This window comes from Lactuca saligna, chromosome 5, assembly GCF_052625555.1.
Source record: "Lactuca saligna cultivar CGN05327 chromosome 5, ASM5262555v1, whole genome shotgun sequence".
Lineage (NCBI taxonomy): Eukaryota > Viridiplantae > Streptophyta > Magnoliopsida > Asterales > Asteraceae > Lactuca > Lactuca saligna.
Genome location: NC_136421.1, coordinates 51,078,826 through 51,091,012, shown reverse-complemented (window position 1 = coordinate 51,091,012; position 12,187 = coordinate 51,078,826). Strand labels below are relative to the sequence as shown.

Here is a 12,187-nt window from a genome sequence, read left to right as displayed (position 1 = left end):
ATTTCCGATCTCCAAGATCACTTCAATTTATTGATTTCAAGCTAATTTGAGCTGAAAAGGAAACTTGAAGAAGATTTTGGTGATAAATACCAGACGTCAGCTGATGAATATAAGATTAATCTACATGTTCAAGCTTTCCCAGTCTCTCTGCCAACCGGTCAAACTTTAGGAGCTGTTAATCGTGCTGAAGATGAGCCTCCTCAAGCTCCACATGTTTCAACAACCATTTGCGATGCTCAATAGGAAGCAACTAAGAAAGGGCAACTACTTTTCAAAAGAAACTCCAATCAGAATGCTTCTTGGGATGAACCTGCGATTACAATGACTGATATTGAAGTCGTTCGATTCAGAGATACTTTCGGTGATAGGCCATGAATTTCTTTGTGAGGATTTCATGATCCTCTCAAGATGTGGATAGTGTTAAGGAAAAGTGGCAATTCTGAACTTTAGAGAGATAGTCATGACTTTAGTCATGGACTAGAGTCGATCTGACTGAATTGTCTCGAGCTCCTTTCTCCAATTTATCAAACAATCCTCAGGATACTCAGTTTAAGCACTTCCTTGAAGATCAAGTCAAGAAAGGGTTTCCATCCATGAATATTGTTGAGTCTGTCATAAAAGAGCATTCTGATATCCTTGATCCTAAGACTGATAAGCCTTTGCAAGTCGTGATGTGGCCTGCAACCAAGCAGGTCAAATAGTTCCCTATTCTTCAACATTATCAAGATGGATCTCTAAGTTCTATGGAGTGTTGGGTATTTGATGAAGTTACTTCTGTTGCGGTCATCAAGCTCAAGAATGGGTGCATTCGACTCTACGATCGAAGAGATTTGTTACAATTTCGAAAATGGGATATTCATCACCTAAGCAACTTTCAGATTTTGGTTGCAGAAGATTCTTTTGAAGATGATGCGAAGGTGTATACAACTATGGTTGCTGAGATTCTTAACAAACGGATGTGGAATGGGGCAATGGGGCAAGCGGACGTCATGGTAGTTACTAAAGGTTAACTTCGAGCTAGTCCAAACCAAGGGGGAGATTGAAGGGCCCAAATTAGTGGTTTGGTCTAGGCTTTACAATGTAATAGTAGGGAGTATGTTAGTAGTGTGTTTTGTGGTTAGTTTACGGCTGTAAACTCTTCTCGGTCGTAGTCCCTATAAATAGAGGGTTAGTCAGACGTTTGTAGTTATTGATGCCTTTGTGTTCACGACTTTTCATCAAGTTGTACCAGACGTTTATTGATATAAAACGTGTGAAAGCTTGGTTTATATTCTTTTCGTTTATATTATTTCTTTGTGTGATTGTGTTTGCTACTGATCTCTGGTAAGATCCTTTATTTGGACTTTACAGTCACAACCAGTGCAACACTCGAAGACCAAGCATATAGCACTGAGGTATCACTTTATCAAAGATCACGTTGAAGATGGCAATGTAGAAATCCATTTCGTCAGAACAACTGATCAACTGGCTGATATATTCACTAAGGCTTTACTTGAAGCAAGCTTCAACAAGATCCTACAAGGCCTAGGAATGATGGAAGCAGAATCAGTGCCCAAATCGCCTTCGCTTCAATAAAGGTTAGAAGCAAAATAAAGCGAACCGAAATGAACCGAACGTTCGGTCTATTTCGGGTTCGACTCGACCAACAACCGAAATGAACCGAATGCTCGGTCTTTTTCGAGTTCGGTCCTTCTGAACTCATTAGCTTCTTTTTTCTTCCAAGGCATTTTGGTTGTATTCGTTTGTACACTCTTTTTAATACTACTTTTTATTCATAAAATACAAAAATATTTTTCTCTTTCGTTCAATTAAACAACTCTCAGAAAATACAAAAATATATTTTTTATTTTATTTTATTTATTTATTTTTATTTTTTATCTAATATTTTTCTTTGTATAAGTGTAATTCTCGATGGTGGAGCTACAACAGGTATATTTCTTTTATTTTATCCAATTAGTTAGTCGTCCCTAAAAGCATGTTGCTGTATGTTGACTAAAGCCTCGAAAGATTTTGTGTGAAGCCTTAATAACATGATATATACAAATCATGTTTTCCCAATCCAGGCTGTAATATTCACTCTAATCATGAGCTACCTTACTCTACTCACATTGACTTTAGAGTTTTCTGCTTGGTCACTCTTTTTCTTTATACTTCGTTTCACCAATATAATCCCTGAGACTCTCAGCATTTACCACGGAGGTTTATGGTTATACAAAATTTGTGTTAATGATCTTAGTCTCATGCCACTATGTACTAAGTGAAACCCACAATTCAACACCAATAATGAATTAACAGTGAATTATCATATTCAAGATCTTACTTGTTACCTACTGAAATCTCTTTTTATTTTTGAGTGATCTTTTATGAATTTGTCTAAAACCAAGGCTTTTCTTCCCTTAAAGATCCACTTTATTTTTTGTTTTTGAGATTTCTATAATTTCTTTTGTCACTATAAAAGATATCTTACATACTTGTTCAACATATCACAACGATCTCACAAGTACTTCATTCAGTTTTGGTCTTATGTCAAGTATCGAAATGATGAATTGAAGGAAAAGCCACCCTTTATAACCTTCAAAAAGATGCCTTTCAATACTTCTCAACAAGTCATTGATCGTTATTTAATGGGAAACCAAGCAAGCACTTTAATATCTCTCTTGACTTTGAAGGAAATGATTCATGCCCAGAATCCATTGTTTTATGTCTATTTAAGGCATCACAGATTATCCCAAAACGTTTGCTTTATTTCTTTATCTTTTATACCCTTTGCACGAAATTTTTTAATTTTCCACACTTTGGTTCTTTTAAGGCTATTTAATAAAGCATAATAGGCAACGACAATTCAAATGTATTTTGGAGTGACAATTAGGATAAAGTGGAAGTTGAATCAGCGGTTATCAAATCAGTATGGAGATTTGAAAAAGTGAATTTTATGGAATGGCGTGCAAAAAGCAAACATCCTTTCTCTTTCCTGCATCATCATCAGTATGCCAACTGTTCATCCGTCAAGTCAGGCGCTATTTTTGAAATAATCTAAGATATCAGCCAGATTTCCTCTCTCCTCCTTGTACGTATAAAAGGAATTGGAACGGTCCTCTTTAACCTTTTATCACTTCCAAAACTCTCTCAAAGAACAACGGCGATTTCTCTTACTATTCATCATCTTCTCCAAGCTTTAATAATGGCAGACTCTTCCTCAGTTCATGACACCTCTGTTCACCAAACCCTCCTCACAATCAAACCTCAACAAAACCTGGTCATCGATCTCACCCCCTTTGTCTATGAACCCTACATGTTGTATGTAGTTGAGTGTCTTAACTACTTTCCTTTGGTCGATGCTCTGACCAAAGTCGAGATTGTTCCAATGTCCTGTCTTTCTCTTGTCTACTCCACTGCTTCCTATGACAAGATTCATGAGAGGATTCACTTTGAGATCCACAACGAGAAGACCTCTATCTCCAAGCACTGCTTCTGTGCCCTAATTGGTCTCTCTCAAGAACAAACTCTGGTAAACCCTGATTCAATCATCACTGGTCAACTTTTTTCCATGTTTTATCAGATGGGGTATACTGAAATCCTCACCACTATAACAAAGTTCAAGAAGTCCTGCCTTCCTCCTCAATGGAATGACCTTTTTACTTTGTTGTTCAAAGGACTATCTGAATGCAGCGCCGACTCAAATGGGGCGAGCAAGTTTTTTATGACTGTGCTATATGGGTTGTACAATGGGATCGACTTGGATTATGGAACAATTATCTGGCAGCAATTAGTACAAAGCTTGGTCTCTTCATCCAGGCACTCTAGATCTCATGTGGGTGATATTGGTCAATCATCACCAACTGGGCAATGGATCGACTACATGTTTCAATCATGGCAGATTCTCTTCTCTGCTCCATCACTACTTTTCACACAACCAAAATCATTGTCACATATCCCACCAAATACTCCTTTATTGGATCTGTTCCTGAAGCGATGCTTGCTCGTGTCTCAACAGCGAGTAAACTTTTGAAACAATACAGGAAAACTCCATCTTCAGGTCCAAGGGAGCTTACTCCAACCATGGTTCGCTCCATTGAAGAGGCTGACAAGCCAGCAAAAAAGGGCAAGAAAACTGAAACCCACAAGGAGGCACAGGTTTCCAAACCATCAAAGGGGCAAACCCCTAAGAAACGAAAGACTGACAGGGCTGCTCCAACACAGCCTCAACCAAAGAAGCAGAAGAAGCCTTCTAGGAGACTTATACTCCAATCCTCAAGTGATTCAGATTCAGAGTATGTCCCTCTTAAACATAAGAATGCTCTTCCTTCAGAATCTAAGAGCGAAGGCTCTGATGATGAGGCTTCGGGCCAAGGTGCTACTCCGCCTCACTCCCCTACACCAGAAGTTTCCGTCCACTCTCCACCTCCTTCCCCTCCACCAGTATCAATCCTAGTATCCATCTGATATGTGCATAATTAGTTAGTTATTTAGCATATATTCTTAGTTATTTTTGATTAATTATGCGAATAATATGGACAAAAGGTACTTAAAATGTTGTGAATTGTGTTTTCAGTCCAAAAGATATGCTTGGAAGCAAAAAGGAGAAAAGGAAAGCAATTGAAGATTAAAGAGTGAAAGAAGGAGATATACTCGGCGAGTAGATCGACCCTACTCGGTGAGTACACGAGGATATTCCAGAAGATAAATACGACTGCTGATTCAAGACGGATAAGTATGGATCTACTCGGCGAGTTGATTCTGTTACTCGCCGAGTACACCCTGTTTTGGGATATCTATAAAAGACGAATCCTTATCTCATGGGAAGGGACCCCTGGCGATTTTTGAAGGATTAACTGCGACTAAGAGATTCAGAAGGCGCTAAGGAACCCTAGGCTTCAATAGTTGGAAGAATTCAAGCAATTAGGTTAATTCTACCACTTAGACTTAGGAATTGAACATGTTTGCTTTAGTAAACTTTGTTTTTATGTTTGTTTCTACTGCAATTATGAGCTAAATTCGTTTTTGTTTCTGTTTGGGGAATACCAAAGAACTCCTATGTTTTAATTATTGATTTTTGCTTAATTGTCTATTGGTGATTTATTAAATTAAGTTTGTTAAAGAACCTTATGTATTAATCACTACTATTTTCTGTTAATTGGAAGGCAATTAGGTTGCATGAACATCACTTAATTGTTAACCTCATATGTGTATGTGAATGCTAAACCATATGCTTAGAAGTAATGATTATGAAACTAAGATTAATAAGAAAATAGGAAGATTAATGTGTGAGCTTGTTTGAGAAACCATCAACATAAGGTTAATTGAATTAATAACTTAATTAACCATTACAAATCTTATTTAATCCAAATAATTAATCTAGGGAATTAATTAGTTTAAACACTTGATCAACACTTAAATTAGTTAATTGTCTAAGGGTTAGGAGTAATGAATATGAACCTAACTATTATAATTGGTAACCAATAGCAATTAATCTACCTTAAACTTAAATAACCATAGGAGTGAATTGGTTGAACCTAAATAGAAACATCTTTATCAAATTTGGTGAATAGTTGTTGCTTTAGTTAATTAGTTAATTTAGTTTGTCTAAGTTTCTAGTCTTGCAAAACTAGAGAAAAACCCTTTACTTTTATTATTTGTTTTAGTTAAAATTAGCTATTAGTTTAATTTTCCGTTCCCTGAGTTCGATACCTCACTTATCAATCTATACCACTTAAAGACAGGTTCACTGCCTTTGTGTGCTCAAATTATTAATAAAAAGTAGGGATAAAACTAGTTGAATTTACACACATCAAGTTTAATGTATTAAAATTCAGTTTTTCTTGGGGGCAAGCAAAAGTCAAGTGCGGGGTATTTTGATATGGGCATATTTAGTTATAAAATTCATGCATGATCTTAATACTTTATGTTGATTTTGTCTCATTTAATGAATAAAAGGTGCTTAATTAGATTAAATATTTCATTTTCAGCAACAAAGACATGCTCGAAAGGAAAAGGAAGCGGAACTAGCGATTGGAGGCTTGGATATTGGATTTTGAAGAAAGAAGGATGTTGCTGGACAGCTTGACCCCTCGTCAGTGTTTTGGCCATATCTCATGAACCATAACTCCGATTGACGAGATTCAAAATGTTCTGAAAAGTAGACACAATTTCGGATGACTTTCGTGTTTTGAGAAAATGCTGATTCCAAACGTACTCGGCGAGTAGGGTCGATTACTCTCCGAGTGGGTCAGAAGTTTCGCAATTCTGGACGCGCTGACTTGCCGAGTAGGTCACTGGACTCGCCGAGTAGCCTCTGTTTTGTGAAAATCTATATAAAGGGACTTTCAGATCGATACCCTAGAATATAGATGAACCCTTGGAGGCCAATTGTCGACTAAAGGTGCTGTTGGAGCGTGGGAAGCAAGGGAATCAACCCTACATTCAATTTTAAGGAGAATCAAGTCAAAATCAAGTTTAATCTTACCTAATCTCTTGTTTGAACTATGTTTTTATCAATTGATTTCGTTTTTGTGCTTGTTTCTGCTGTAATCATGAGCTAAAAACTCATAACTTCTGTTTAGGGTAGACAATTTTGTGAATATGGATTGATTATTTGATTAGGATTAATTTTAATTGGTGATTATGTTTTATTAAGCTTGTTAAAAAACCTTATGTGTTAACAATAACTATTCTTCTGTTAATAAATCAGTAATTAATTTGTATGAACATCTCTTAGTTGCTAATTTCATATGATTTACGTGACCACATAGTTGTATGTCTAGGAATAACGAATGTGAAACTAGAATTAACTTGAAGATATGTAAGTTAATGTGTGAGCTTGTGTGATACACCATCAACAAGAGGTTAATTGAATAACCAATTTGATTAGCTAATTACAAGTCTTTCTAAACCCGAATCAAAAAACTAGGAAATTCGTTAATTTAGACAACTGGCCACTGCTTAGTCGGTAGCCAATGAAGAATTAATCCGATACATTGAAATCATCCATGGGAACAAACGAGTCGAACCTAAACAGAAGTCCTCTTTATTATTGAATTTAGTTGATTTTTATTTTCTTAGCTCTTAGTTTCTTAGTTTAAGTTTTAGTTAATTGTTTAAGTTTCTAGTCTTGCAAAACTAGAGAAAACCCCCTTTCAAATACTTGTTTTATTTAGATAATATTAGCATCTATTTTAATTGTTTACCGTTCCCTGTGTTCGATACCCTACTTACCTGAACTAAACTGCTAATCGATAGGTACACTGCCTTTCGTGTGTTTGTCTTTGTGTTTAAGTTAGTAGGATTTAAAACTAGTTCGTTTTACACACATTAAGTTTTTGGCGCCGTTGTCGGGGAACGGTTCTAAATAATTAAGCTAATTCCTAATTTTTTCGATCCTTTGTGTGAGTTTACTTGCATAAAGTTCATTTATTGCAATTTAGTAACTAGTAATTAGGTTTTAGTATCTGTTTTAGTTAGTTTAAAACTTAGAAATTTTTTTTGAAATATCACTGATACTCGCCAAGTGCAATCGCACCTACTCGGCGAGTAGCAGTTTAGTCAGCAGTAGATTTTCTTTATTTTTACAATCTTTTTGTTCTTTTTACGTTTTTTTTATTTGATTGATTTCAGGACTTTCATGACCAGAGGAGCAAACACACCACGAGTACACCCGTTTGAAGACCCCGAATCTGCATTGAAAAGAAACAAAGGGAAGGACGTGGAGAGTTCAAGCACACCAAAGAAATCACCATTGTCCAACTTGAAGACTGTTTTTGGGAAAAAGAAGAGCAGTAAATCAGGAGCTTCTAGCGCTTCTTTGATAATTGAGGAGCCAATTCAAGAAGATATTGGATACGAGACCGAGGAAGAAGAGGAGGCAACGTACGAGAAAGAAACCGAATCGGAGGAAGAGTTAGCGTTCACTATGGCTAACATTGATGAAATCCCCATGGGAGAATGGAAGAAGAGGATACGCGACGACCATGGCCCGGGACTTGTGCAACCCGCAATTCCCGCGACTGCTACCTTCGAGCTAAAAGGTCATATCCTAGCTTCACTCAAGGAAATACCTTTCTATGGGAAAGATCATGAAGATACCTACAAACATTTGGATGAAGTAAATGATGTTGCTGATTACTTCAATATTCCAAATGTAACCCGCGAAACGCAACTACTTCGTATGCTTCCGGTAACCTTCAAGGGTGCTGCTAAAGACTGGCTCAAGTCACTTCCCCCCGGATCAGTCACTACTTGGGCCAGAATGAAGGAAGAATTTATTGATCACTTTTGCCCACCATCCAAGATAGCCAAACTGAAGAAGGCCATTGCAAACTTTGAACAACAAGCTGGAGAGTCTTTATATGAAGCATGGGAGAGGTACAAAGGTCTGCTTAGAAACTGCCCACACGATGATCTAAACAGCCAGCAAGAAGTTTCCATCTTCTATGATGGAGTCAATGTTACAACCTGGTAGTTGCTAGACTCACAAGGCCCACTTACAAAGAAGCCACCCCCGGTGATTAAAGAATTGATTGAAGAATTCTCTAAACACTCTAGAGAATACCACAACCCTAGGAATGATGTCACGAGGGGAGCCACGTACGCTGCTACTGAAGATTTATCCGCGGTCATGGCCATGTTAAAAACCATGGATAGGAGAATGGACAAAATGGATCAAACTATCCATGCTATACGGGTGGGTTGTGAAAACTGCAATGGACCTCACCTCACTAAAGACTGCGATTTGGATGAGAATGGCAACAAAAAGGCACAAGCATGTTATTCGAGCGGTGACCGGTATGATGAGGACTGGCGCAAACAAAAGAAAGAGTGGATGCCTTACGAAGAGTACAAGAAGGCCAAGGAGGAGAAGTATAGACAAAAAGGGAGAGGCTTTTATCAAAAGGAGGAGCCGATGCAAGAGAGGAAGCCAAGCTTGGAAGATATGCTTACTAAATTTGTGGCCGCTTCCGAGAAAAGACATAGTGACCATGATGCTGCTATCCAAGAAACAAGAACAATGCTCAGGAACCAGCAAGCATCCATCCACAACATAGAAACGCAGCTTGGGCAACTTGCTCAACAACTAAACCAAAGGTCACCGGGTGAGCTTCCTAGCAAAACCGAGAACAACCCACGAGGCGCACAAGTAAACATTGTCACAACAAGAAGTGGGAAGATCATCACTCCCCTGGCCCCCATTCGAATTGAAGCAACCAGGGACTCACAGAAGGAAGGAACGGAAGAACAAGTAGAAAACTAAGATTCACAATCTGAGAGTTCTACTCGCCGAGTAGGGCCGATGGACTCGGCGAGTACCCCTGCTAAAACGAATGAAAAGCCTCCCTTGAAGCCATACCAGCCTCCAATGCCATACCCATCCCGAGCCAAGAAAGAGAAGCAGGAAGAGGAATATCAGAAGTTTCTAGACCACATTAAAACTCTTCAAATCAACATTCCTTTCATTGAAGTCGTCATGCAAATGCCCAAGTATGCTAAGTTCCTTAAGGAACTCCTCACCAACAGAAGAAAGATGGAGGAAGATCAGAAGGCAGTGCTTAATGAGAACTGCTCCGCCGCAATGCTAAACAAGTTACCAAAGAAGAAGGGTGATCCGGGGAGCTTAACTTTACCTTGCCAATTTGGCAACTTGGCTACAATTCATGCCTTAGCTGATTCTGGAGCAAGTGTGAACCTTATGCCATACTCGTTCTTTAAGAAGCTAGACCTCCCAGAGCCAAGGCCAATTTGAATGGCAATTCATTTGGCAAAAAAGACTGTCACCTTCCCAAGAGGAATTTGTGAAGATTTGCTAGTGAAAGTGGACAAATTTGTCTTCCCGGCTGATTTCATCATTCTAGACATGGAGGCGGATCCGCAAGTGCCAATTATCCTTGGAAGTCCCTTCCTCAACACAGCTAGCGCTATCGTAGACATGAGAGATTCTAAGCTCACATTGCAAGTTGGGGACGATTCAGTGACATTTGGGGTAGACCAAGCCATGAAGTACTCAAGGGGTAGTGACAACACGACTTTCTCAATCGACATGCTTGACGAACTATTGGAAGAAGACATACCTGAAGATTCCAGCAAGTTTACAGCTTTGGATGAAGCATTTGACCCAGAAAAGGACTTACTAGAGATTGAAAGATTGTTGGAAGAAGCGGAGTATGAAGAAATAAAGAAGCAATCTGAGAGCCCTACTCGCCGAGTAGACCCGATCTACTCGCCGAGTGCATCTGAAGAAAAGCCGAAAGTCATGAATGCAGCTACCAACTCGCCGAGTACCAAACCTGCACTCGGCGAGTCCGTCACTAAGCACAACCAATTGGAGCTTAAAACACTACCTGACCATCTGGAGTATGCCTTTTTGGAAGAAGGAAATCAGAAGCCTGTGATCATAGCCTCGGACCTATCCAAGACGGAAAAGGAAGAACTTGTACACGTGTTGAAGAAAAGGAAAAGAGCCATCGCATGGAGCATCTCCGACATCAAGGGAATAAGCCCATCCTATTGCTCTCACAAAATCAATTTAGAAGAAGGAGCAAGGACGGTGGTGCAACATCAAAGACGATTGAACCCGAACATGCAAGAAGTCGTCAAGAAGGAGGTGGTCAAGCTTTTAGATGCAGGAATCATCTACTCCATTTCCGATAGTCCATGGGTGAGTTCGGTCCAAGTGGGGCCCAAGAAAGGAGGAATGACGGTCATCACCAACGAAAAGAACGAGTTAATTCCAACGCGAACGGTAACTGGTTGGCGAGTGTGCATCGATTATCGAAAGCTAAACGATGCCACTCGCAAAGACCATTTCCCCCTTCCTTTCATAGATCAAATGTTAGAGAGACTATCGGGTCATAGCTATTACTGCTTTCTAGATGGGTTTTCAGGGTATTTTCAAATACCCATAGACCCAATGGACCAAGAAAAGACCACCTTTACATGCCCAAGTGGGACTTTCGCCTATAGACGCATGCTATTTGGACTATGCAATGCACCTGCGACATTTCAAAGGTGCATGACCGCCATATTCCATGATATGGTGGAAAAGTTCATGGAGGTCTTTATGGATGACTTTTCTGTATTCGGATCTTCTTTCCATGACTGCCTCACAAATCTTGACTCAATGCTTGCTAGGTGTGAGAAAACCAACTTGGTCCTAAATTGGGAAAAGTGTCACTTCATGGTCAAGGAGGGTATAGTTTTGGGACACAAAGTCTCTAAAAAGGGAATTGAGGTGGATCGGGCAAAGATAGACACCATTGCCAAATTACCCCCACCAACTAATGTGAAGGGCATTAGAAGTTTTTTGGGACACGCAGGTTTTTACCGGCGTTTTATAAAAGATTTTTCCAAAATCACGAAACCTCTAACACAATTATTACTAAAAGATGCACCCTTTAATTTTACTAAAGAGTGTTTAGAGGCATTTGAATTTCTAAAGGAAAAATTAACTAATGCCCCGATCATTATAGCACCAAATTGGAACTTACCCTTTGAGATCATGTGTGATGCTAGTGACTATGCACTAGGAGCGGTCCTTGGTCAAAGGGTTGATAAGCACTTTCAACCCATCTATTATGCAAGCAAGACCTTAAACCCCGCCCAAGAGAATTATACTACTACTGAAAAAGAATTGTTAGCCGTGGTTTACGCTTTTGACAAGTTTCGCCCTTACTTGGTTTTATCTAAAACCACTGTTTTTACTGACCACTCGGCTATCAAGTATTTGTTTTCCAAACAGGATGCCAAGCCAAGACTAATACGATGGGTGATGCTTCTTCAAGAATTCGATATAGAGATACGAGACAAGAAAGGAATGGAGAATGTAGCGGCCGATCATTTATCTAGGCTCGAGAACCCGCAATTGCAAGAAGATAAGGATGGAGATGACTTTCCGGATGAATACATTATGGTGTCCGTGGGAGAGGAGCCATGGTTCACAGACATAGCTAACTATTTAGCTACAAATTACGTCCCGAAGGATTATAGTAGTCAACAAAAGAAGAAATTCTTTGCGGAGATCAAATATTACTTTTGGGACGATCCATACCTCTTTCGAAGCTGTGCGGATGGAATTATAAGAAGATGTGTGTTCGGGAAGGAAAGCCGAAGAATACTAGAACATTGCCATAGCGGGCCCACGGGAGGACATCATGGAGCACACTATACCGCAAAGAAGATCTTTGACATTGGGTTCTATTGG

At 39.2% G+C, this 12,187-nt stretch overlaps 1 non-coding gene across 1 annotated transcript; it reads right to left on the bottom strand.

Annotated features, from left to right (window-relative positions):
• Window positions 1-8,290: 8,290 nt before the first annotated feature.
• Window positions 8,291-8,397, bottom strand: LOC144999077 (small nucleolar RNA R71). The gene has a single exon (XR_013660602.1). It is a non-coding gene; the product is annotated as a small nucleolar RNA R71 (small nucleolar RNA).
• Window positions 8,398-12,187: the final 3,790 nt, after the last annotated feature.